The following is a 25,444-nucleotide window of genomic DNA, read 5'->3' as shown; positions in this document are numbered from 1 at the left end:
GGCCAGGCTGGAAATATGGCTGGGTTTGCACTGACTCTGTTAATTTGTGTCCTTGGACCCATGTGGGATTCTCCTCTTGAGGAAAAGCTGGAAAGCAGCAGGCTCAGGGTGTTTTCCTGCTTTATGTTCCAGCCATTATTCGTGGGAAAAAAAAAATTAATGGATATTCTTGGATATTCTTGCCTCTTCCTTTGCTGAGACTAAACACAACACTGAGTTCTTGCCTAAGTTATAAGGGTTGTGCAGCTCTGCTGAAGTTGTAGGTGATGCATAAAGGGATTGGAAGGGCTGAGGGCCATGATCCAAAATGTGGGAGGTGCTGCAGCTTTGGGTCAGGCCCAGCAGGTCTTCAGTCCAAGGTCTCACCTTTGCTTGTGTTTGGATTTAATCACTTGCTTTGAGATTATTTTTTAGAATGTGGTTCCAAGAATATAAAGATGTTGCAATTTTGAACTTGGTTGTTTGTTATGGTGTTAGTGTGTGCTGGTTTTCTCTCTTCATATTCAAGGTGGGTCAGCTCATGAAAAGCCTGAAGGGACCCCTGAGTGGTTTGGTGCCATAACATGCCATCTTTCCTCCACTAGATTTCTCGTTGTATCCCAGAATAAACCAGAGTTATATAAGTTAGACATGCTCTTCCTGCAGAACAGGTGGAGTTATAAGGGCTCCAAGATGGTGTGTTGTTGCTAGATAGGGAGGAGTATTTTTATTCTGACTCACAGTGGCTGCTTTAAAAGTTGGAGACTGTTTGTCTTCAGCATGAGTGGTTTATTGGAGGGCAGGCAGGGAAAACATTGAAAAGCCTTTACAGAGCTGGCTTAAGGATGAGCCTCTTTTAATTAAGTGTAACTTGAGTCCCAAAATTTCCTCATCTGGTGACCTGGTACGAGGTTTTCACTTCCTATGTTGTCCGTTTGATGTGGAGATTTGGAAGAAAAGAAATTGTGAAATTTTGTTGTCTTGGTTGCAAAGGAGATCAGAAAGCTGAGAGAAGTTAAGTGATCTTCCAGAAAGTGTGTTAACCCAGCTTGGATGTGCTCATCCAGCCCCTCTGTAATCCAGTACTGCTGGTTTTCCTTTCACCACTATATTAGTTTTTCTTTCTGTAAAATATTCTGGTGAGGTTCTCTCCAGGAAGAACAGAGGGCCACTTCTTATTCCTTTGATTATCTACTTATATCATGATCTGGAGAAATAGCAGCAAACTGCATTTGGTGATTTTTCATTGATTACAATGAGTAAATTAATTTCGTATCCAATTTTCCCTTTAAGAGGAAGTACCCACTGCTGTCTGCATGGGTTTGTAGTATCAACTAATTTTTAAAATATGGGCCCTAAGGATCCTGCACAGAGCCTTGGTGCACCCCTGACTGCTCTGTGCTGGTGACTGTGGGTTTGTTTGTTTGTTTTGCTGGGGTTTGTGGTTGTTTTTGTTTGTTTTTTTTCAAAGTTTATTTCCATTTTTGCCCTGGAGGACTGGGCAAAGGCTGCTGTCAGTGGGTTATCAGAATTAACAGATGATTGGTTTGGCTTGGCATGACAAAACCACTCCTCCTAAATAAAGTTCCTGGTATGAATTATCCCGTAGTGTGTCCTGTCAGGGAGGTCTGACTCACTCCAAAGTGCCAGGAAAAAGCCATTCTTGTAGTAATTCTGGCATCCCTGAAGACAGAAAGTATTGGAAAATTTGAGAGTCTCATAAAATATCTGAGCCAGTTTTGTATAACTGAGAAGCAGCTTGGAAGGTTCAGATAAGAAGCCAGATGTTGGCCCCAGCTAGTGAGATTTGCTTGCATGGATCACATTTGGCATTACAGCATGCTTCCCAAATTAATTCTGTAATGCAGCATTCCAGCACGAGTCGATTTTCCATTTTATTCTGCATGACTTTTGTTCATTTATCATTATTAAACAATTTCCTGGAGATACTCAGGCTTCAGTGTGTGTTTTGTATGACTACCAGAATTGTCTACAGTTACACAGACAGGAGAGAAAATACTAATCCAGGTTAAAAGATGAATTTTTCCCATCTGCAGCACTGTCTATACTTTGTTAGAGTCATCAGGGACTTCTCAGTTTACCTGAATATTTGATTTGAAGAATGATCCCAGCCAGGAACAAGATGCAAGGTTTATGCTTAGCATCTTCACGTACAATAAATTCTTCTGCTGTTTTTAGGGTCAAGTTTTTAACATTGGTAATACACTCCTGGCATCATCCCTTTTGGCTTTTTTTTTTTTTGCTGGGAAAAGAGTATTTATTAGCTGATTTAAATTCAGTTAACTTCATTTCCCTTTCATGGAGCTTTTAACAATGTTTAATGAGAGATGCAACTGAATTGCAGATCTGTTATCTCCCTTTGAATATGTTGAGGTCTTTCCTAAACTCCCATGAAGGTTTCTTGATCGTTCTCATTTTAATCCCGGCTCTCATAATTATTTTGTAGCATATGGGAAGTTCTAGATGCTAATAGATGCTAATTCTGGTAGCCTTTGTCATGCTTATTTAAGAAATAGTTCCAGTCCCTCATTTATCTGCCTTAGTTGTTTATTGATGATTTTTTTTTCTGCCTTCAAGCCCCTGGGTTGAGGCACCAAGACCACCCTGTGTTAGGCAAGAGTACGAACACAAAACTAAGAGCAGACCCTGCCCTGCACATTAACACTTACTTTTAATGACTAAATGAGGGAAATTCCTCCTCACTGCCTTGTACTCAGACCTCTCCAGGCACTCAGTTGCCTCTTTAGCAGCATTTAGAAAGTAAATCTCCAGTTTAGGGGGGAAAAGAATTAAAACTGAGCACCACTCCTGCCAAAACAATCCTCGTGCTGTTGGAAGCTGTAAGAATTTAAGTTTATAGAGACTACCCATGATCTGCGTGTTTAGGCAAAAATGTGGTGCTCTTTCCTCTCCTCCCTGCTTTGCTTTTCCTCTCATTCAAGCAAGGGGGGTGATGAATGCTTGGGAGGAATGTGTCCCTCCTATTTGTCTTCTTTGCTCGCCTTCTTTCAACAGTTTCTCCATTCAGTGTTAAACAACAGGAGAAGAAAAACGCTTAAAAAATAAAGATATTCTGTTGTGAGCCTCCTCATGTGAAAGAAGGATGTTCTGCTTCCCCCACAGATGGGCAAAGTAGAAAAGTTCCTTGCTGGCCCTAAAATCTGTGGTGGCAGGAAGAATGAGAAAAGCAGATTGAAATTGTAGATCACTGCATGGCTGAGCACGAGCTCCTGTGTCTGGAGCTCTGAGCCCTTTGGAGGCTCCAGCCTGGAGTGGGTTTTGTAGGCAGCAAAGGTTCAGAATTAACTGAACTAGGCTCCTTCCTAAGCATTCCTTGTTTTCCTTTGGTTTTCCATGCAGGTGCTCATCTGCACACGGATGGATGTGGGTAAACATGCAGACACGTGGTGGGTGGCAGATGGCTGAGCCTCTGCTCTTGAAACAGTGACCACCCCTCTGCAGGTTTCACATGTCCTCCTTAGAGCCTGCTGCAGCCTTGTTTAGGGAATTAAATGGAATATGACTCCTGGAAAGACACGCTGGGTGTCTAGATGATGTCTTTCTCATGCTGACACAGCTGGTGGAAGAAGTGTGTGGGGCTTGCCCTTCCTTTGGGCCAGGAAAAGGCACGACCAGACAGACCCTGGATGGCCCCTGTGGGGTGATCCCATCAGCATCAGCTGCTGGGAGGGTTGGATGTGGCTTTGAACAGCTGGGACACATCCATGAAAGCTCCTTCCTTCATGCTCTTACAGGGAATGTGGAGAATGCTGCATGGTCACGAAGCCCAGTGGAACAGCTGACAGGCACATCTTTTGGGGTTCCTGCTCTCTCAGCCTGAGCTTCCAAAGCCTGGCAAGATATATCTGATATATCAGACACATTCTGAGTCTTGAAGACCTCAGAATGGCTCTTTATCCAGGAGCCCTGCTGAGCAATATTCACATAACTGGGGGCAGGATCCCCCGTGGTTTGATCTTTGGGTATGACCCAACTCTCCACCACTGGACGATCCCATATAAAGTCCAGAGGTGGGTTGTGGTTTGGGGTGGCCACAGTGATTAGGAGAACTCCTGGAGGGGCATGAGGGAGCTCAGGCAGCCATTGCTACTGCTTGGGCTGCCCCAGAGTTCTGTGCACACATTCAGAGACCCCAGGCAGAAGCAAATAAAAGCCATTTGCTTTGGTCCCCCTCCCCACTGATTTCTATTTATTTTTTTTCGAACTCTTGCATCTGCTGCCTTGACAGTGTCCTGCCTGCCCCGAGAAATGAGACAGCAATGGAGCAGATTTGTTAAGCTGATAAAGAACAGGAAGAAACTGGATTTAGTGGAATTTGAAGACAGTTCAGGCCACTGAGGAGCTCAGCATGGTGTGCTGGAATAAAGTGCTGGGAGATGATGCCCTTGGTCAGGGTGAGCAAAGTCACAGGGGGGTGTTTGAAATGAAGAGAGACTTGCTTATGTTTTAAAACCACCTTGTTTTGCTGACTACAGCAAAGCCCCCATCTTCCTGCCGTGGGAACAAAACCTTTAGCACGCTGGTGCTGCAGATCCCTCTCAGACCAAGACTCGGTTCAGCTCCTAATTTATTGTGTTTTTTGCTTACACCACTGGGTTGTGGTGCTTTGGGTGGTGATGGGAGATGTCTGGGAATGGTGACTCTGGTGTTGCAGACAAATCTCAGTGCTCATGTCTTGCTTTGCAGGTGGTGAGCCAGGGCTTGGACTGTCGTGCTGCAGAGTTGGGGAAGTTCTGGAGGGAATTATAAGTGCAGGGTTTATGGGAACACTTGTGAAGTCAAGGGATGCCCACGCATTTACTGTAGCCAAAGGTATCTTTTACTTAGCTATACAAGGTGTAAATGTGTCAAGTGGCATGATGCAGGAATTAATGGACAAATACATCTCAGGCTTTGTTGTGATTGAATCACCATCCATCCTGCAGGAAGAGCTTTCAAATCCCACTCTGCTCAGCCCATGAGCAGGGTTTCCTCCCTTGATTTCTTTGCAGCTGGTGAGCCAAACCAACATCACACCTGCCTGCCATTCACCCCCCAGCTCTGCCAGTGCCAGGCCAGCTGTGCAGCAGCAGTTGCCTTCCGTCTGGGGTGAGGACAGATTGCCAGGACAGAGACTCAGGAAGTAATTAGAAGGAGAATTTAATTTGCTCTTCGGGCACGTCGAGGTCTAAGTAGCTCCCCTTCCCCCCCCCCCCCCAAAGAATTGGAGGGGGGGAGGTGGAGAAAAGAAAATTATTAGGAGGGTAATAGAGGGAGGAAGGAATCGAGCTGCGTCCTCACCATCTGTGCACTTGGACTGGTGCAGCTGCTCTGCCACTGACACGCTGCTGTCCCTGAACCCAGCCCAGACAGGCACATGACCTGTGTTGTGAGCACAAATCACTGAAGATTAATGCTGGTAAATAGCCTGGTCACAAAAAACTACCCCAAGGCAGAGCCTCCAGCGGCTTGAAACCTTTAAGTATCCTCTCCCTTTTATCTCGTTTCTTGCTTCTCTTCATCGAGGATTTTCTCAGAATTTCGGGAGCCAAGCAGAATTTCAACACACATGGTTTTCCTGGATGGAATCCCGTACCTCTGAATGCAGCACAGTCAGTTTTGGAACAATTAAAAGGTTATCTAGAAGCAAAGGGGAATGGCCAGTTGGAGCTGTAAGTGGGACTACTTCAGTGCTTAAAATTAGTTAAAGATGTGTTTAAATGCTTCATTAGCTCAGGGCCTCCATCTGCTACCTGGGGCTGCCCAGTTTGTGACAGTCCCAGCTCCGGGGGTGTGTGGACAACGCCCTCCTTTTATTTGTGAGGAGAATGTACTCTGCAACAAGTGCTGTGGAGAACAGGCAAGCACCGAATGCAGGGTAACAGACCCAAAACTAACCAAAAACACCAAGGGTGTAATGTGCTTTTGTGCACGGCTTCAGGTACCTCTGTTGAAATCTCACTGGGCAGGCAAGAGGTGTCTGAGGGGTTCCCCCAGCACAGGGTGTGTGGAGTCCACCTTTCCTCTCCCAGAGCCACAGGCTCTTCTAGGTGGTCTCTTAACAGCCTGGGTCCAGCATCTGTTGACAGCAATAGAATAATACCTTGTGTACCCAATATAGAAAAATCCAACACAACACTACTTCTGATACTCCTCTCCTCGTGTTGCTAACGATGACAGAGATTTTCCAGAGATTAGTCACTGCCAAGTGCCCCTTCCCAAGCCTGAAGGACCATTTGGGCAGTTGTTAATCCCTGAGAATAGCTCTGCAACTGAGTTATTGCTGAAAAACTGGATATTTGTTTGGAGGCTCAAGGCGTCTCTCGTAACTGTTCAGAGGTGATGATGAGATGACAGTTTTTACATCCCTGGTGTTTGCACTGTAGGGCTATAAATTAGTGATGGCAGGACACAGAAAGATGAGTTGGATCCAGGTGCTTTTTGTCCTGTAATGGCTGCTACTTTGCTTTACCCCTTGTTTTTGAAGTCAGTTTATTTCCCATAAAACCTTTCCCTCCACGCTGCCTCCAGCACACCAAGTCCTGACTTTGCTGCACAGTTTATCCAGTGATGGAGCATTGATGGAGCCATAGACTTGCCAACTTCTGTGTAAGTCCAAGCCCAATACATCTCCACAAACTTTGTCAGCTAAGAGGTGAGGGACCTGGTCTGTCTTCTCCCCCAGTAATTTATCCTCTGATATCCAGGCCTATCATCCTCACTAGAGAGGAGTCAAATACTGCTTTTATACCCTTTTCTCCCATTATTCCCCAGGGGCTCAGGCAGCACTGTGCTTTGAGAATGGCAGCAGGTGCAGGCTGTGGAGCTGTATTCTCATGTTTCTGGGTTTCCTCAGGAAGCTTTTGACTAAGCAGCTGCTGCCTCGTGCAGAGTCACGATCTGAGGCTGAGAGTGTAGTAGAAACGTCAGAGGAAATATAAGAAGTTGCTGCCTGCAGCTATTTGCTACCTTTCTTCCAAATCTGCAGGGCTGGTGGAGCAGAAAGTGTCTCAGTATTGCATCTGGCAGCTTCACCGGATCCTCACCCCCCTTGGCACCACTGGATTTGCACAGGGACAGTAAAACACAGCCCCTGGCCACCCTTGCTTTGGCAGAGCAGGGAGGGGCAGGAGGGGTAGCAGTGTCATCATTTCTTAAATCTCTCTTTGTGGGCTGGGAAACCATTTGTAATGAGCTTAGGATGAGCTGCCTACTTATTATTCTTATTAATTTTTTCCCCGTTTTCCTCTCGTTATTAAATGCAAGTGACAATTACTTCTGCTTTCAGGATTCCTGACTGTGGAGTGCTGTCTGTGTAAGGACTGGACTCTCCTTTTATCCTTTTTTTTTTTTCTTTCCCTGCAGTCCTAGTGGCCATGGGAATGGAGGATTACAACAGTTCCCATTCCTTTTGCCCAGCCTGTGCCACCCAACCACAGTTTTTCTTTGCAGCCCGGGCCTTGTGAGCATCTCTTGTAAAACTCCACTGCAGGTTCTGCATATGTGTCTAGTCTGGTGCCAGTGCTGGCTCTGTGATCCCTACAGTGGCCAAAAGTGACCCCAGCTCTGCTCTAAAAGTAGACCTGGGAGAGGTGTGTGCCTGAAGGGTGCTGAGCCAGCAGCTTGGTGGTTTGAGTAGAGATGCCCAGGATAACGCTGGTGAGCCTCAGAGCACGTTCAGCAGAGTCTGCAGATGTGGGAAAAGGGGCAGATAAAGTTGTCCAGGGGGTTTGTGAGTCGGGACTTTGTCATTCCTTTTTTTTTGCCACGCGGGCTTTAAATTCTTGCTGCCTTGGAAGTCACTTCTGGCTCTGCTCTGCTGTCAGGTGCCTCTCCCTCCCTCTCCTGATGCTCCATCCAAAGCTGGCCGTGCCAGGAGCCATGGGGCGGATGAGGAGGGTGAGATTTGTGTCTCTAAGCTGGCTGTGACTCTCAGTTGCCCAGGATCCACCAGTCTCTTAATCTCTCCATTTTCCCAATAGGAAGCTGCTGTCTGTGGCAGGTGTTTTTCAGGTTGCTTTGTGTGGTCTGGCAGCTCTGCAGGCAGGGGCTTTGAGAGGGGCTGGGGCAGGGTGGCTGTGGGCAGGACCTCCCCGAGGTGCAAGAATTGCTTATAAATAGGGGGGACACGTTGAAATGTTGCCTTTTTTTTGTTTTCCCACCTCCCACAGTTCTTGGGAATGAGGAAGGAGGCCACTAAGAAATGTTGGCATTTCAGTCGAAAGCAAAGGCAGCTGAAGTGGAATGCTTGCTTTCTTTTATTTTTTTGGGGGTGGTGGGGAGAGAAATGCTGCTGCAGAGATACTGCAAAGCTGCTGTGCAGAGAATCCTGCCTGGATTTGTTCAGTTTTCAAACTGAGGGGTAAAGCAGTTGACAGTTCCTGTGCCTGAGATTGCCTGAAGTGACTGAGCCAGCAAAGGAGACCCAGCAGGGGCTCAAGTGAAATTCTTCCAAAATGCTCTCCTTTACACTCACTGCATCCTTTTCCAGTAAAACCCTTCAAATGCTGCTTCAAAAATTCATGAGTTTGAGTGCTTTAATGGAAGCAAAGGAGAGACTTTTCTGTCTCATCCTTAAAAAGCCTGTGGAAAGTTCAAAGGGAACTTTTAGTGTTTAGTTTTGCTGCACTCACCCATCCAAGAACTCTTCTCCCTGAGTTAACCTGAAGCTTTAATGTTGTGTTGAAACCACTGTGGGATGTTGACTTTCATGTGAGCCCTGTAAATGGGCAGCCTGTTAAACAGGGCACCAGTGTGAACTTGGTTTAAAATGATACATGCTATAAGATTTTCTAGTCTTTTTCCTGCTGAAATTGTTGAATATTTTACTGTGATTTTCATTAAGGCAGAGCCATCCCTGGAATTGTTCAAGAGAGACTGGCTTTACATTTTCATTTTTGTTTTTGGTATGTTCTGTTTTTTTCTTTGTCACCACAGAGTTAAAGTCAACACTTTTTAATGCAGAGCTTTCTGCAACTTTTTCATCTGACTTCTTTCAAGAGTAACACCAAGGGTTTTCAGGAGAAATTGTTGCCTTTAGGTTTTGATCTTCATTAGTTTATGTCCTCGGAGATATAAAAGCAGATTAAGTGCCACTATAGCAGCGGAAAAGAAACTCAGCAATACATGCAGCAGAAATGGGCTGTCAGCAAAAAAAAAAAAAAAAAAATCAGCAATGAGAAGTCAGCCTTAAAAACAATCTAATTATTTGTCTGAGGTACAATGTTGCCCCAGGGAAAGTCAACAGGAGCTTTTCTGTGGCCAGAACTCGTCAGAATCCATCCTTTAGTTATAATTTGAAACTATAGTGTGAGCTTTAATTCCATTAGAGGAAATTTTTTTTTTTAAAGGAGAAAGATCAAGGAAGGAAAGTCCAGAAGACATAGTGCCATCTTTTTATATCTGGCAAAAAAAAAAAGGAAGAAAAAGTCCTTCAGAGGTTGAAAGATTTTGGGAAGCCAGGGATAGCACAGGCTGAACCCTGTGGTTCTGCTTGTTGGGACCAGTTGTAGGCTGACCAGTTAAATGGCTGGGGAGGGGATGGCCAAGAGCACAAAAGGCCTCTTGCTTCATAGTCTGAAATAAAGCTCAGCAAGCCCAGAGGAAAATCTGCACGTATGTAAGTGGAGGAATGAAGCCAAGAGCACAGATGGTACGTTTTACATTCATGTCTTTGCACTTCATTCTTCACGGGCACTTTTTTTCCCCACACTTCTGGCTGATTGAGCTGAGCTGGTAAAATCCTGAAAGAGGTGAGCCAGCCTTTGCAATTCCCAGCCATGGCCGTGCTGCCCTGTCACTGCAGCCCCAGAGTAAAATCTTCCAGGAGGAAAAGGTCCTTGATGGTGCTGCCGTGGGTTTGAACAGCCAGCCCTGGATCACGTCAGCCCGCCGGGCTGATTGTGGTTTAATTGCAGTCACCAGTGCTTTGATTCTTGGCTTGGACCTTTGTAGGCTGCAGTCACTGAAATTATAGAGCTTATTTGCTGGCCACTCAGGGCTGGATTGAAAGACATGCACAGTAATACCCGAAATTAGAGTCCGTGTGACCGATTTCTCGGGCTGGAGCTGCCTGAGCAGTAGGTGATAAGTGGGGCAACTCTGTCAGCTCCACTGAAATCCTGATTTACAGCAGCTCTCGTTGTCAGTCCTGAGGAGGAGCTGGCATTCCCTTCACTGAGCAAGCTCACGCTGTGTGAGAAATCAAATTTCACCCACAGTCACAAATAAATTAATTTTAAAATGCAGTCACAGAAAGGGAGGGCAGTTGTATTATCTGTAATGCACTTGTGAGGAATGGTCCTGCGTTTTACCCTTGATTTTTGAATACTCTCTAACATTTGGACAACTCTCTACAAGGAGTAGCATTCTGGTTTTGAACAAATTCCCAAACAGCTGGGGTTTTTTTCAAGTGGCATCAGCAGCCAAGAATCATCTGCTGCATCTTTTCCTCCTCTGCCTCCCTGGAAATGGCACTGCCCTGTGGCTCAGAGCAGCTTGAGATGAATCTGGATTTTGTGGCAGCTTTAGGGTCCAAAACCCTCTGGAGTCAGGTTTTTTTCCATGCTGGACAGGAGGTCTCTAAAGCTACAAACTGATGCTTTTGCCTGCAAAAGTATTTTGGGTCCTTCACAGTGGTTCTCCTCGGAGACTCGTGTTGCTGCTTTCCCTGTGCTCAGAGTGGGTAAGCAGTGTGTGCCTGAGGAAACTGGAAAGCAGTTCTGGAATTCTGCCTCTGGGAGATGCCTGGTTTAAGGCATGGTATCAGTACTTGATAACAAATGAATTCTTCATTTGCTTTATCTGCCAAAATAACGCACTGATTGCTCAGCAGGAGTGAGGAATATGCTTAATTACAGTGTACAGCAGCATCATGGGTTGGTTTTTTCAGGCATTTTCTTCCCCCCCCCCCCAACCTATAAATAGTTTAAGATATACAGGATATTAGATGAAAGCAAGATAAATGTAATTCACAAGTTTTTAAAAAATTATAATTTATCCTCCATACTTGCATTGGTGGAATAGCCGAGCTTTGATCATCAAAGTTAGGTTGGTTTAAGTTAAAAAGGCAGTGGAATTTCATTCTGAAATGACCCCTTTAAATCCTGAAGAATAGCTCTGTGATGTAGTTTTATTATCCTGACTAATCAAATTATCACAAGTTATAGGCAAAATGGAGGATATTTTTTTTTTGTCTGCTGGCATAGAAATGTCAAAGCACGATCTCCAAGCAAAACAGTACTTCCATATCCATAGGTATCCAATCTTCTGGGAACTGATTAACTATTATTGCACTTTCTGTCCATAATCTGTCTAAAATCAGTGGGATTTCTCATATACTTTCGAGCAGAAAATGATGAATCTTGTTCAGTTTGCCTTTTAAGCAGGGAGGGGAAAAAAAAGCCAAAACTGATTATAAGACTCACAGAATTATTGGGGTTGGAAGGGACCTCTGTATATCATTCAGTGACACAGGAGCTCGTCCAGGTGGGTTTGGAAAACCTCCAGAGAGGGAAACCTGTTATTTTAGGTGTGTGCTTTGATAGGATCCACTTCCAGCTGAGATCAGTCGATCTTTTGGAAGCCCTCAGTGTCCTGACCACTCTGGGAGTTGCCAGGCACTGCCAGTATAAACCCAACTCTATCAAGAAAGCTCTACCGTGATAGAGCTTGTTTGCTTAAGGCAGTTTTCCATGTACTGGTGCCACATCCAGCTGTGTCCACAGGAGTTTTTGTTGGTCTGGTGTGTCCACACCCAGCGTTACCACGCTCACATCTTGTGCTTTCGTTTACATCCCTCACTTCTGATCCGTTCATGTGTCACCTCCCAGGTGCCACTGAGAGGTTGCTTTCCCTGCCTTGCCCCCAGGTGCCCAGAGCAGCAGTTTGTGACTCTGCATCCTGCAGGCTGGGGGTGATTTCCCCATTTCTGCTCACGTCTGAGCTCCTGAACACGCTGCAGGCAAAAAAACCAGCTCCACACAGCTCTGCCTCAAACCAACACCCTAAAATGAGTGGTAACAGAGTGAAGCTCAGACAAAAGGTGGGAGTATAAGGGGATTATACAGTTCTCTCAAGCACAGCAAAGATTAACCTTAAAATACATATTTTTGCACTCAAGCAGTGACATCCTTGGGAAGTGGGTCTGAAACGCCACGAGACAAAAGCAAGAGTGGTTTGTGCCCAGGGTGAACTGAGCCAAGCAGGACAGCTCTACATTTCTAGTTAAATTTAGTAGTGTGTTACTAATGACTGTGCAGAGTGCAAGGCGTGAAGAGCTGTACTCAGAATGTGGATGCATGTGAATACCACTGTATGTATGTACGTGTGTGTATATATATATATATGAGGTTTTTTCCTGATAGCGTTTGATACTTATTGATTTAAAAAAAAATATTTAAATTATGAGGATGTTTGTATTCAAGTCACATAATTCTAAATTCTTTGCTGTACCAAGTTACCCACTCTGGTGTTTTTGTTGTGTTAATAGTCATCTTAGAGAAGCACTTCAAGACCAGAGCAGGGCAGGCAGTGACATTGCAGCCATAATTTGAAGCCCTAAAGAAAGAATTTCCAGGATTTCCAGATGATGCATTTAAGACTTTTGTGGGCCTTCCAGGACAGCTGCTCTCCAAAGCTGATCACAGCAGATCATGCAGCATATTTCCAACCCCTTCATGTCACCTCCTTAGTGCTGGAACACAGAACCACTTGCACTGTGTGTGCTCTTGGAAACTCTTTTACCCTCTTTAGTGATAAGTGTAGCTCTCAGCGTTGGTGCCAGTTAATTGCTCCCCCCCCCCGAAGAAAATAAAACAAAGGGGAAAAGTGCAAGAAGAAATATTTGTGTCAGTGATGAGGTGGAACAGCACTGGTTATCGTGCTTATTTTACTTCTTTGTGTGCCATTAGGGGGTTATTAGTGCACTCTTGAACCACATTCTAGAATAGCAATATTTGCAATGCTGCTTTTCTGTTCATCTCTTGTTGCAGAGCTGCCTTTTTTGCAAGGGGCTGAATTTTTTTCAACCAGTTTGTGTCGCCTGTCAAGAATTTTCATGTGACTCTCGGAAACCTGCTGCAAAGTCGTCCCTTTTTGCTATTCAACCCCGTTTTCTTCTCCCTTTAGCAGGTAAGCTCGTGTTTCTGCAACATTATTTGCAACTGGAAAACGTTTCCGATGTCAGGCACCTGCAGAGTTTTGTTGGACTCAGTAGGGTTAATGCCTCTCCTCCAGAATTTCCCCCAAAGCCACTGCGTTTTCTGCCATAGGGAAATATGTGAATCACAATGCAGCACTCTGGGGTTTTTAGCATCAGTGCATGTCAGCCTGCATCCCTCTACCTCTGATACAGCTTAAAAACATGGTGTGCATGGACTTTCAGCTGGGAGTCTATTTACAGCTGAATCAGGATTGTGAGCAAGCCATACAGAAAATTGCTCGAATTTCTGCTGAGAGGAGCCTCTAAATAACTTTAATGTCCTTGGGGGGAAAAAAGCCCTGAAGGGGAGGGCCAGGATGGGTGATGGGAGAGCTCGGGTGTCACCCAGCACGGCGACCTCGAGCTGCAGAGAGGGTTCAGATGCTGTTCATCGAGATCCCAGTCAGTGCTGCAGGAACAGATTAAGGCTGACTGTGCACTGGAGCATGGGAGGGATTCTCCAGTGACCTGGGGATGATTGATGGGTACGTGGGTGTGGCAAGAAGGGACACTGAACGGCAGAGCAGGAGAAATGTCTTCGCCAGCTGCAGCTGTTTCTACAGAGGGGCTTGCAAGGGCCCTCCAGAGTTCCTTTAATATTCCTCGCTGGAACTGGAGCCGCGTTTGAGATGGAAGGTTTTTGGGAAGGAGGAACTTTTTAAAGATTTCTTGGAATGGCTTTCAGTAAATGCTGGTAGTCATCAAAGGAGAGTGTGCATGGGGGTGTGCGAGTGCACTTATGTGAAAGGAAAGTAAATGTGCCTAATCTGTCTTTGATGTTGTTCTGTTTTGTTTTTAACATCATCGTTGCATGTAGTTATTTTTTTTTAAAGCGACTTAGAAATCTCAGAAAACAGTTGCCAGTTTCCTCCTCCAAAAGAATTTTCTTTCTGAACGTATTGAGTGGTTTATTCCCTGTTAAACATTTACTTTATTACTAAGATGCAGGATATAATCTGTGCCACAGCTTTTTTCCTGTGTTTTTTAAGGGAAGAGGTCTTTTCCAAAAAGTTGGCTCTTGCAGACTTCTGGTTTGATTTACTTGGTGGTAATGGATGCTTTCTGCCCAATCTGTATCCAGTGGTAAATGATGGGAATTCCTGTTCTGTGCTACTTTATTGCAGTGGTAGTTGGATTTTCCTACAGCATTACTTGGCCTCATCCCAGCCTTCAAGAGTGAATAGTCCCCTATAACCTGCAGTTTGTCAGGGCCTTGCATGGCATTCACAGAGTCACAGTTTGGGGGTGGAAGGGACCTTAAAGCTCATCTTGTTCCAACCCCCTGCCATGGGCAGGGACACTTTCCACTAGCCCAGATTTCTCAGAGCCTCATCCAACCTGGCCTTGAACATTTCCAGGGATGTGAGCAAGGCTGGGACCTGCAGCAGAATTGAGCTTGTTCTGTGACCTGGGCACAGATGTTTCAAAGTGAGAGAAAAACGAGAGAACTCATTTTGACTTGAGCTGCACTTTTTTTCCCCTGAGGATTTCCAGGGTGTTGTTCAGCTGCTGCTGCTCTGTGTTCCCTGGGAGGTGAGTTAAGGGTATCATCAGTAGCAGAGAGGGGGCATTGCACAGGGGGAACTTGATAGTCCCAGGTCATCAAGAATAAGAGTATGGGCATTGCTTTTCTCCTTATTCCTCTGGAAGAGGTGAGGGAAGAATAACCCAGGCAGGAAATCCCTGCTCTCCCGACCCACATTATTTCAAGCATACCCCAAAAATTTCTGCTCCTGAACTTAACAGCCCTCTCTAAGACAAACACCCGCATCTGCTGTTAACTAAGTTACCAGTCTACCAACTAATCTGTTCCCAAACATGAGTTCTGTCAGCAGCAACTCCAAATACAGCTCCTGGGAGGGTTCAGCCCCTGCCAGCAGAGCTAAAAGCTGCTTTAATGCTTCACTGAAGTATTTCGGAGAGCTCACTGTGAACAATCCATCTTTGTTTTGTTCGTTGTTAAACTTTTCATTCTTGGTTTTCCAAATAACTGCCTCGCAGAGTAAACAGAGAACACACATGTAAACCTTCTGTTTTTAGCAGAGCGTTTGCAAACCATCCCACTGTAAACTGTTTATAGATTATTGTGTAATCTGTAACTGTACCGTGATGGACAGTCAGACTTCCCACCATGCAAGGAGTCATAATCAAATATCATCCCTTGAGCAGCTTACCACCACCCTGACAGAGTGTTTGCTGCCTGGAAATACCAATTCCTCCTGAAAAAACCCCTGCCTGCCTGCCTGCTGCAAACCCAGCATTTTATAATCGCTTGGGGTTTTTTCATTGCTAAAGCCATAGCTTGCTGGCAATATAGTAAACTTTAAGTGATGCTTACAGCTTGATTGTATTAAAATTTTATATTCCAACAGTGTGCATAAACCCACAAGTACTATTTGCTCTTTATTGTGGTGTGGTATAATTTAAAGGTCTTAGGAGTCTGGCCCTACCGTAACAGAGACCATAGAAAACAGGTATTGAAGGTGTCAGGCCCCCATTAATTTACATCTGCAGGCCATGGACTCTGTAAACAGATGTACAGAGGTTTTTGTATTGTTCCATGGAAATGTCACAGGTTTCAAATGAAGCACATACAGAATCCTTGGAGTGGCAGGAGCCTAATCAGAAGCAGCAAAGTAATAGGTTTCTGTCCTCACAAGGGGACAGAAGTCAGTAGGAGAGTGTTGAGATAATAAAAGAGGTTAGCAATGTTTGCTGGGTCACAGGGGATAAGCACTCATGCTTTTCATAATTAGTGTTTTGAGAAGTTCCTGGCAAAAGTAACCCTTTGTTTGCTCCCTTTTTTTCTTCTCCTCCAAATACAAAGAGGCAGTATTTTTATTTATTGTTTAATTCTTCTTGTTCACTGCTGGGGGGTGTTAACTGTCAGCTCACCTCTCCCCTAACATTTCAGCTGACTCCCTGGCCAGGCTGTCCCACGCAGGCTGCAAAAACTTTGTCCTTTTCTCTCAATCCCTCAATGCCTTTGGTCAGCAGCAGATTCTTCTAGAAATACTGATTTAATACTTCCCAACTTGAAATACCAGCTCAGCTTGTAAACCAAAGATAGCTCTCAAAGATTTCTTCATTGAGGGTCAGGGCATGTGCTCGAGGAAATGAAACATTCATTAGTTGGACGCCAGATTATTTACACTTGTGTAATGATCAATCAGGCAATAAGAGGCTGGGCATGACATTCTTCTTAGCTAATTTTAGATATTTACAGCTTGGGATGCCATATCCATATCTGAGCTGCTCACATTATGTTCTCTTTATAGTCAGTGGAGAGAACAGGCACATCCCCAGTGTGACTTTCCTCCACCAGGTTGAAATATCCTTCCTGGGATGTGCTGAAGTGCACCCTGGACGTGCTCGGTTTTTTCCAGCAGTGAGAAATGGTTTTTTTCTGCACACCTCTGCTTTTGAGACCCACTTCTGATGTCCATCATCTCATTTCCCAGTAGTTAGTGCTAAATGAGCTTAAAAAAATAGAAGAACAAACTGGAGTGGCCGAACTTTATCACAGGAGTGTCTTAATTGCACCTTTGAGTTCTGACCTCCCAGGTCACTGCACTGGTGTCACTGCAGGGATTGACTCTCTTCACAGCTCTTGCAGAGAATTTAATCAAAAGGAAGGAATTATTTCAAATATTATTTCCACTTTTATTCCAGTTACTTACTTGCCATCTCACTAAAACACAGGCAGTAGTGAAGTGTAGATAAAAGCGTAAATATTTTATCTGTACATCTACTTATCTAACATTATATAAAATAACTCAGTATAACAGCTGAAGACTTACATTTATTTCATTTAACTTTGCTAAGTGAGGGTGAAAACAGGAGCTTTCATTCCTCTTTCTTCCCCAACTCCACACAAATGCAACCCAAATAGCTGTCACAGAGCTGAGCAGAGGAGAACAGGTCACCTCAGTGAGGCCAGAATAATCTCCCAAAAGTTAAATAATGAGGATTACCAGAATAAGGCCTTAAAAGGTCATGTGCCTGGCATTAAAAAAAAAAAAAAATCATAATGTGAACTTGAAAATTGGTTGTTTGGTTTTTTTTTTAGTGCCTTTGGAACTTGTTCTGCATTTGAACTGAAATGGGAAATTCAGTTTATGCACTGATTGACCTTATTTTAAAATAAGCAACTTGTAGTCTCAAAGTTCTGTCTACAAACATGCCAAGAATCTGATATTTTTACAGTGTCTTTTTCTTGCTAAAATATACAAAAATCCATGTTTCAACACCTAGCATTGATAACCAGGTAGCGTTTTTTAATAAAGGTCTAAGAAAAGTGTGACATGCAAGTGGGTCCTGATCATATTTTCATTAAACCTCTTAACTAGGACTTAACAAAGTAATAATGTTGGATGCCTTTGGTTTTGACTACAAAGGCTTAGTCTCTCATAGGGAGGGACAGTTTTACACTATTAAGGATTCAGCCTTTAAAAATTAAGGCTCCTATACTTTGTTAGTTTGTTGTTTTGGTTTGTTGGGTTTTTTTTAACACTACTGGGTACCAGCAGTAGAGTTGGGAAGCCTTTAAAAAGAATGCTTCAAAACACATGAACCAAGAAGATTTTTTTTTTTGTTGAAAGCATCAGATTGAAAACAATGCACTACAAACCAACACTGAAACTTTTCATTCTGTTCCAGCAGAATAAGTTTAGATGCATTTATGTTTCTTCTGACACGCTGAAATTCTTGCACTAAACAAACCAAGGAAACTCAAACAGAGTCAATGAACCAAAAACCTGGATTCAAAAGCCATTTATATTTATCTTTATCCCAGTCTGAGTCAAAAGTTCAGTTCTGGATACTGTCCTTCCTCAGAGAGTTCAGCTCTGGAGCCCAAACTTTCTGTTGGAACCAATCTCCATAACAGATGACTCATAAAAACAACATAATGACTTGCACATATGTGCACACACATATCTCCTTTTTAACATGTGGACTATTAGCTGAGGGCCAGGATCATTTTAGATTTATCTTATGAAAAAGTGATTCAAGTCCCTTCCCTGTCCTCCTCCCTTCTCCCAGTCTGGTCAAATGTTTGTGCTGGCTCCTATTGCTGCATAGACAAATATTGCAGAAAGGAACTGCCTTATTTGGTTTTTTTTTTTTGTTTTAGCAAGAAGATAAAAGGTTTGGTTTACTTTTTTCCGTGTGTTCATCAATCAAATTAAACAGATGGCTTAAAAATTGATGCAAACAAATGGCATCCAAAGTCCCCTTGTGCATTTTGTAATTGCACCCAGCTGCGATTACAGTCCCACAGAAGATATTTTTGCATTTTCTTTTCTTTCCCTACACTTCACTGGTGATTCACTCCCTAGAAGGGATTCACCCCTTTTAGGAGAAAGAGAATTCACTGGTTTCATGACCTTTTATTTCTGCAGTAGAAATGGGTGAACTCACTTGGAATAAATACGAACCAAGCCAAAACATTACACAGGATAAAATTAATTCCAAGTCTGACCTTTCTGAGACTGAGGGGGGGGTGAAAAAAAGAGAGATCCTTTTTTTTTTTTATTTCCTTTCCCATCTTTTGACTGATGTCCCTCCAATTTGCAAGTGCTAAAATATCACAGCAGGGATATTTAAGCTTTAAGGATGCAGCAAAGCTGGAAGACTCACAGTGCCACTGCTCAGGTACGTGCCAGGAGCAGGATGGGGGAGCCCTGTGGAGAACAGAGCAAAAGTGTGAGGTGAGGAGGTTCTAATTGTTTGCCAGGGTCACAGAGTGCCCTGTGGGAAGCATCTCCCACCCAGGAGGGGTGCTGGCCTCAGGTTTGTCCCCTCTAAACTGGGGATGGCTCCCCCAAGCTCCCCGAGGGAAGAGGGTGCCAGGGATGTCTCCTGCCTGTTGTGTTTGCCCTGCCCCTTTCATACCATCTGGAAAGCCCAAAGGCAGACACCTTTTATAAAAAACCCCACATGTGACAGAGCAGAGGTTGATTTATAAGTGTTTGTGGGAGTTAAGCTGTTTAACCCTGGGAGGGGCTCAGTTAAAAAGTTAAAATCTTGTTAAAAGCAATGTGCCAGGGAGCAGGTGCTCACAGCTGTTAAGGTTCAGGTTTTATTGTGAGGGTTTCTGTGTTGTACATGGCTGTTTTCCAGGGCTCCCTCCCCATGCATCTGAGGGATGGGGACACAGCCCCAGCCCAGCCCAGCCCTCCCAGGTGGTCTCATCACCTCAGGTATCATCACACCCAAACCTGGCACATGGCTCAGATGGGCCTGAAATGAAATGTAAAAAAATGTAGGCTGACACAAGCAGGTTTGGCAGATTTTTTTAAGAGTCAGGGTGAGCAAAGACTGCAGTTTCTCCTGGGGCTGAGCTTTGTCCACCCTCCTGTGATCCTCCAGTCACTGGGAAAACGCTGAGTTGTGGAGTTTGGTGTGAGCATACTTATAAAGACTAAAGTATCTCAAAAGGACTTGAGAGACAGATTTGTGTGTGGAGCTCACCACTTCTCCACTCATGAGAGGTTTTCAATTTATTTATTTTTCCGATGACATTCCCAAAATGGAATATGGAAGGAAGGAAGCAGTTCACACGAGTGCTGGATGCAAGCCTGGCATTGACTACCTGGCCTATGGGGCTTTTTGTGTGAAGGAGCTGTGCATCCTAGAAACATGGCTTTTGGTACCAGGATCTCAGCAGGGCATCTGGGAGCCTTGCTCAGCATTTGAGTCCTTCAGCCTTTCTGTTTTGGAGTGTGGGAGCTCAGTCTGGCCCTGGAGCAGCCAACCTGAAAGACCCTATGTGGCTCACAGCTCCTGATGCCAGGAGGCCTCAAACCTTTATGGTTTTCTGAGGGGGATGAAAAAAAAAAAGTTTTAAGTTTTCTGTAGATTTAGAGAGCTTGAACTGTTTTGCAATGGAAAATCACTATAGCCTGAGTTTGGAGATCATTTGAAATGATTAAATGAAGCCTGGTGGACACAAGAGCTGGAGCAGCAGGACTCATCAGGAAGGAGAGACAGGGGAGATACCATAAAGCTGGTGAAGGTGCACAGACCTTCTGAATGATGCTCTGTTCTTGCCCTGCATCCCTCAGTGGCTTGAGGAGGCTGGTGTTAATGCTGGTTTTAGGGAGTACCTTGGCTGGTTATCTAGTTGTTGCTGCCTTGTGGGGAAAAGAGTGTTTTCCAGATGGAAATGCAATGGAGTTTGTCTTACCTCCTTGATAATGAGGCATTCCTTCATGGTGATAACTCAAAAGGTGATGTTTGATTGAAGACTGAGACAGGCTAAAGAGCTGGAGTGAGAGTGGAAGGAGTTTTTCCAAACCTTGGTGCGGAGTTTAAAAAATTCCATCACTCTGCCTTTTGAGATAAGTTATTTTGCAGAGCATCCTGAGAAAACGCTCAGGATGTGATACATGCTGAGAGGTCGTAGTACTGGACCTGCTGACCCGGTGAAATGGAGATTTATGGGTACAAGTGTAAAATAATGTGTGCAATGAAGCCTTTTTTTTACTCTTTCTGCTCCCACTGCCCCATGTCTCAGTCTGCAGGGACTGTCTCAGCATGTTCGGATGAAAGATGGGAAAAGGTCCCCATTTTTATGTTCCTAATGAAAGGCTCCACCATGCTGAATGCTGCAGAGCCAAAGTGCACGGCGAGTTGTTGCAATTTTGGATTATCTTTTAAGTCTTTCTGGTGAATTTTGCATTCCTTGTGATGCAAAGGGAGAAAGATAAATTTTCTGTAAGAATCCATTTGTATTGAAGGCAAGGCTTTTGTAGGACTTCAGGATCTGCTCCAGAGAGCTGTAGTACCCTTTGAGTAACAGCAGTGTGGTGCCACCAAAGATCCCCCAAGTGTGCAGAGCTGTCTCTTGCCTTGCTCAGGTCTGAAGTGACCTCCCTGACTTAGGCACAGGAGGTGGCAGCAGTCTCAAGGCGTGGTTTATGTTCCCAGCCGTGCTCAGATTCTGAGAGAGAACATCACACAAGTGAAATCCCATCTTCCAGAGCAAAGCCAGGATTATCACTCAGAACTACCAGCTGGCCACCAGTGCAGCTGATTAGAAACTCAGCTAGTTACTGAAGTGGGTTCTTTGTCTTGGTGACCTTCCAAAGCAATCAGAGCCTTCTTGGAAGACCTTGAATCAAAAAATGTTTGGGTAGGGGAAAAACAGCCCTGTGCAGCACACACTTGTGATCTCTCAGGGTTCACGGGTTTGGAAGGCACTGTACCATATATAACTGTAGAAGACAGCACTGAGATACTGTAGCGGCTGCATCAAGGTCAGGGTGTTCCAGGATCCAATTAAAATTATGCAAGATAGGCAATTTAGGAAAGAATTCACATAGAGCTCAGGAAGGGAAGAAAGTCATGTGCGTTATGAGCTCAGTTACTTTGCAAGATTAATTTTCCACTATCTCATGATCTTGTAATAAGAGCACAGAGTATTTTAAACGTTTGATTTACTTATTGATCAGAACTCTTGAGGCTTTACTTCCTAAATCAAAATTAAAGGTTTGACTTCCATTTAACAGCGAAGTTGTGAGCTTGCTTTGGAATATACAGTGGTTGCAATGGGTTGTGAGTTCAGTGAGTGGGCAGCAGTGAAACCTGGAACAGGCACATCTGGTGCTCAGAAATCCACCTCCTTCCTCCCCTGGAGGGGGGTTGTGAATGGAAGGTGGTAATGCCACAGGTCCTGTAATCCAGAGCATTGATCCTCACCTCCTCCAGCATAACCATTATGTTTATTCTGATCACTGCACTATCTTTAATCCCCAGAACTCATAAAGAGGCAAGAAGGAATGATACTGCAAGCCAGGGGAATTGCTGTAAGATGGAAAGCTTGATGTTTTGACATGGTGGTGTAACAGGCCTGTTCCTATCCTAATTCTCTCCTAATGCCTTCCTCCTGAAGGGGAAGAAAAAAAATATTTAGCTGTCTAGTGTATTTTAGGAACTGCTTGTATTGGTGTGCTCTGTAAACCAAAACTGCTGCTGACAAAGGGGTGGGATTTCATGGGTGCTTTGAGCAGGCACTGTTCGATTCATGACCTGTGCTAGATTAGGCTGGGGACTGGGGTCTTAGTCTGAGCTCAGGGCCCTGTTTTGCTGCCTGGAGCGCAAACACCGAGGGAAAAGGGTCAAGAAGAACTCACAGTTCAAACATGAAGCCTTGGTTCACCTAGAGCCAGCTGAGGAGTGGTTTGCAAACACTGTGCTAGTACCAACATTTTGATCTCCCTTTCCTTTTTCCTTCATATTTAAAAACTGCCAGAGCATCCCTTTCTACTGCAGCCAAGGGGCTCTTCTTAGAGGGTGCCACCTTCTGCGTGCTCAGGAAGGAGATGCTGCCTTGGGCATTTCTTTTCCACAACATAAAAGGCAAACCCCACGTGTGTCCCTCATGCAGGCGAAGGGGCAGAGAGCCCAACTCTGTCCACAGGGTTGGGGGCAGCTGTGGTCATGTTGGCAGGGTTGGTCACAAGATGCAGAAGTACAAGGCTACACAGGAGGTGTTCCAAAGGTTGGGAAGATGTGTCAGTCAGTCCAAGCCCCCTCTTATAAATCAAATCAGTGCTTGGCTGTGGAGAGGGCAAAAATCAGGCAAAAGCAAGGCTGTCCTATGACCAGCCTCAATAAACAACAGCCAGAAGCTGTCCTTGAGAGTGCCTTTATCTCCAGAGGTTGCAGAGAGTCAGTGGGATGGAGGAGGAAGGGTGTCAATAGAGCCTGCTTGGTTTTGTACTTTTTTCACTCTCTTTATTCTTTGTTTTCTGACCATAAAGGAGCTTTATGTGGATATTGCAGCAAAGGAATTGATGAGTCATAAGGTTTACAACTGCATTTCCCCCGGCTCTCTTTATTTTTTCCTGATGGTCCCATCTCCTTCCTTTCTGCCTTTCCCCTCCTCTGCTGGCGCAGCAGGACGTGCTGTGCCTTTAAGAAGTGTTTTGTCAGAGGACTAATTCCTGAGCTTTGGCATGTGTCGAGGCATGCCCTCACTTTGGTGGTGTGTTTTATGAAAAACTAAAGTGCATTTATCTAGAGAGGTTTTTAACTCCTTTCTGCCATGGATGTGCTTTACCTTTCTGTTCTTTGCTCACTCAGCATCACCGTGGGGAGATCTACTCTCTTCTCCAACAGAGATGGGGACATGAAGAGAAGTAGGGGGCATTTTTTTTCTTTTTTTTTTCCAATTAAAATTTTTATTTATTGAGTTGTTCTTCTGCATGGCAAGTTCTTTTACAAGGCAAGCCAAGATGGCAAATTCTCTTGCTGTTTTTATCCTCCCCCTGGCACTGATGTCGCTGCAGTGCTCACCTGCTATTGCAGTAGCAGAGTGGTGTGGCCTAAGACACCTTTGACCTATCACAGTCACACCATTGGCAGCTTTATTGTAAATTTCATATGTTGTGAATTTCTTAATGTTCTTCTTCCCCCCTCATCATGGTCAAAAAGAAACTTGTAAGGAGACAATACAATTATACTGTGAAAATTAGCATAGCATTACATAAATAAAATGTAGGGGGGGTTCTCTTCTTTTTCTTTTCTTTTTGTTTGTTTGTATTCTTAGCAAATCTCATTCTTTTTAAACCACTTGGGGAAGTGTGCTTGGATTTTTTTTTTTTTTCATTTGCTAGGGACAGCAACATGGTCTTAAAACCACAGCTCCCAGGGAGAATATTGCAGATGTTACAGGTGGACCAGGAGGTGACTGTGGAGTTACCCTTGTTTTAAAAGCCATGCTTGCTGCAAGGTCCTTGATTTGTGTGCTAATGTTGTCTCCTAATAACAGCATAAATCCTCTTGGCCTCCCAGCCTATGTATTGTTTTAGGCCTGGAGGTAGACAGTCCAGGTGAGCAGAAATTCCCGGCACCGCGGCGGCTCCGGGACTTGCCATGCAGTCCCCACGGGACTTGGGCCCCACAGGTGAAAGGAGGGTGTCTGGTAGAGACAGGCCTGGTTTTCTGAGGAGAGATGTTGGGAGGGGAAAGGGAGGGAGCAGGAGTTAGGATGTGCCTTCCACACCGAGGTGGTTGTGTGGCTCTGATTAAGTCACTCGACCTTTGAGCCGAGGGAAATGGTGGAATTAGCACCTGGTAGGGCTTGCTGGGTTTCAGTGAATTGATGTGACAGTGCTTTCCAGTCTCAGCTCTCTGACTGAGCTGAGTGCAGTTGTTCTGTTTAAGAAGCTTGTGTTGAGCCTACGGGAAGGCTCCCCAGTCCTCCCCTCCCTCTTGGCAGCATCCACTGGGTGTAGTGTGCTGGAACAGCAGGGACATCATGGGGTGGCCTGGGCAAGTCACTGGCCCTTTCTCTCCTTCACTCTTAAAGCTGAAGTGCAGATCACACCTTTTCCCTTCGTTCCCAAGGGCTGCTCAGGCCGAGGTAGTACCAGGCAGTCAGGGTTGGTCATGGGCACACAGCACAAGGCAAACGTGAAGTATCACCCAGCAATTATGGGGGGAGGTAACACGTGTTGAAAGTGATTTATTTTGTCAGAAAGCATCGTTTGATCAGGTGAAATCACAGGAAGGAGAAAGAAGTGTAGAGGAAGGGAAGCCTGTTACCTCAAGCAGGAATTTTTCAGGCAGCTGGAATGCTGGCTCTCCCATGTACTTGCATGCATAGGCTCTGAATCCAGTCCTGGTTACTGAGATGGATGGGTGGCATAAAAATAGACTGACTTCTATAGGTGTAATATTTCACCATACAGAAGGAAAGAGATCTTTTTTTTTTCCCCCTCCTCTCTTGGGATTTGGCATTTTATGAGGAAGCAAAGAACTGCTTTTTGCAGCGTTGTGTGGTATATCCAAGGCTGACACAGCAGCTCCTTGCGTTTAGTCAATTAGCTACTTGGGGATTTTAGGGGAAAAAAGCAGATGAAACATTACCAGGTAGATGCTGACATACTGGCACCATCAGGGTACAGTTTGTAAAGTCTCTGGTGCTGCCAAGGATCAAAGAGTTAAAAATTCCCAGGGTTTAATCCAGTATAATGACATTTTGCGAGGCCTATCAAATTCGTGGAAAGTGAGAAGCAGAAAAGGAACCGAGCTAGGTGGAAAATGAAATTAGGTGGCATTATGTTGCCACGGGTTTATCTAACTAGTCATTTCACTTAGCAGGGCAGACACAGGTTTAATCTGAGCCCTCAGCAGGAGCTCAGCCCGAGCTGTTCTATCTGGCTGTGTTACCCACAGAAATGGAGTGCCCTTCCTTGGATTTGAACAGGGCAGTGTTCTGCTGGAGCTGTGCTT

The 25,444-nt window shown here is 44.7% G+C and overlaps 1 protein-coding gene across 1 annotated transcript in view; it reads left to right on the top strand.

Annotated features, from left to right (window-relative positions):
* The window catches only part of PRR5 (proline rich 5), a 73,693-nt gene that overhangs the window by 4,545 nt on the left and 43,704 nt on the right, over positions 1-25,444 (top strand). Inside the window, exon 2 of the mRNA XM_027660760.1 lies at positions 12,993-13,131. The gene's annotated coding sequence lies outside the window, so the exon portion shown is untranslated. The remainder of the gene's footprint in view (positions 1-12,992; positions 13,132-25,444) is intronic.

Source organism: Corapipo altera, unplaced genomic scaffold, assembly GCF_003945725.1.
Source record: "Corapipo altera isolate COAL_440 unplaced genomic scaffold, ASM394572v1 239, whole genome shotgun sequence".
Classification (NCBI taxonomy): domain Eukaryota; kingdom Metazoa; phylum Chordata; class Aves; order Passeriformes; family Pipridae; genus Corapipo; species Corapipo altera.
Note: the sequence above shows the minus strand (reverse complement) of the source record. Positions and strands in the feature narration are given on the sequence as shown.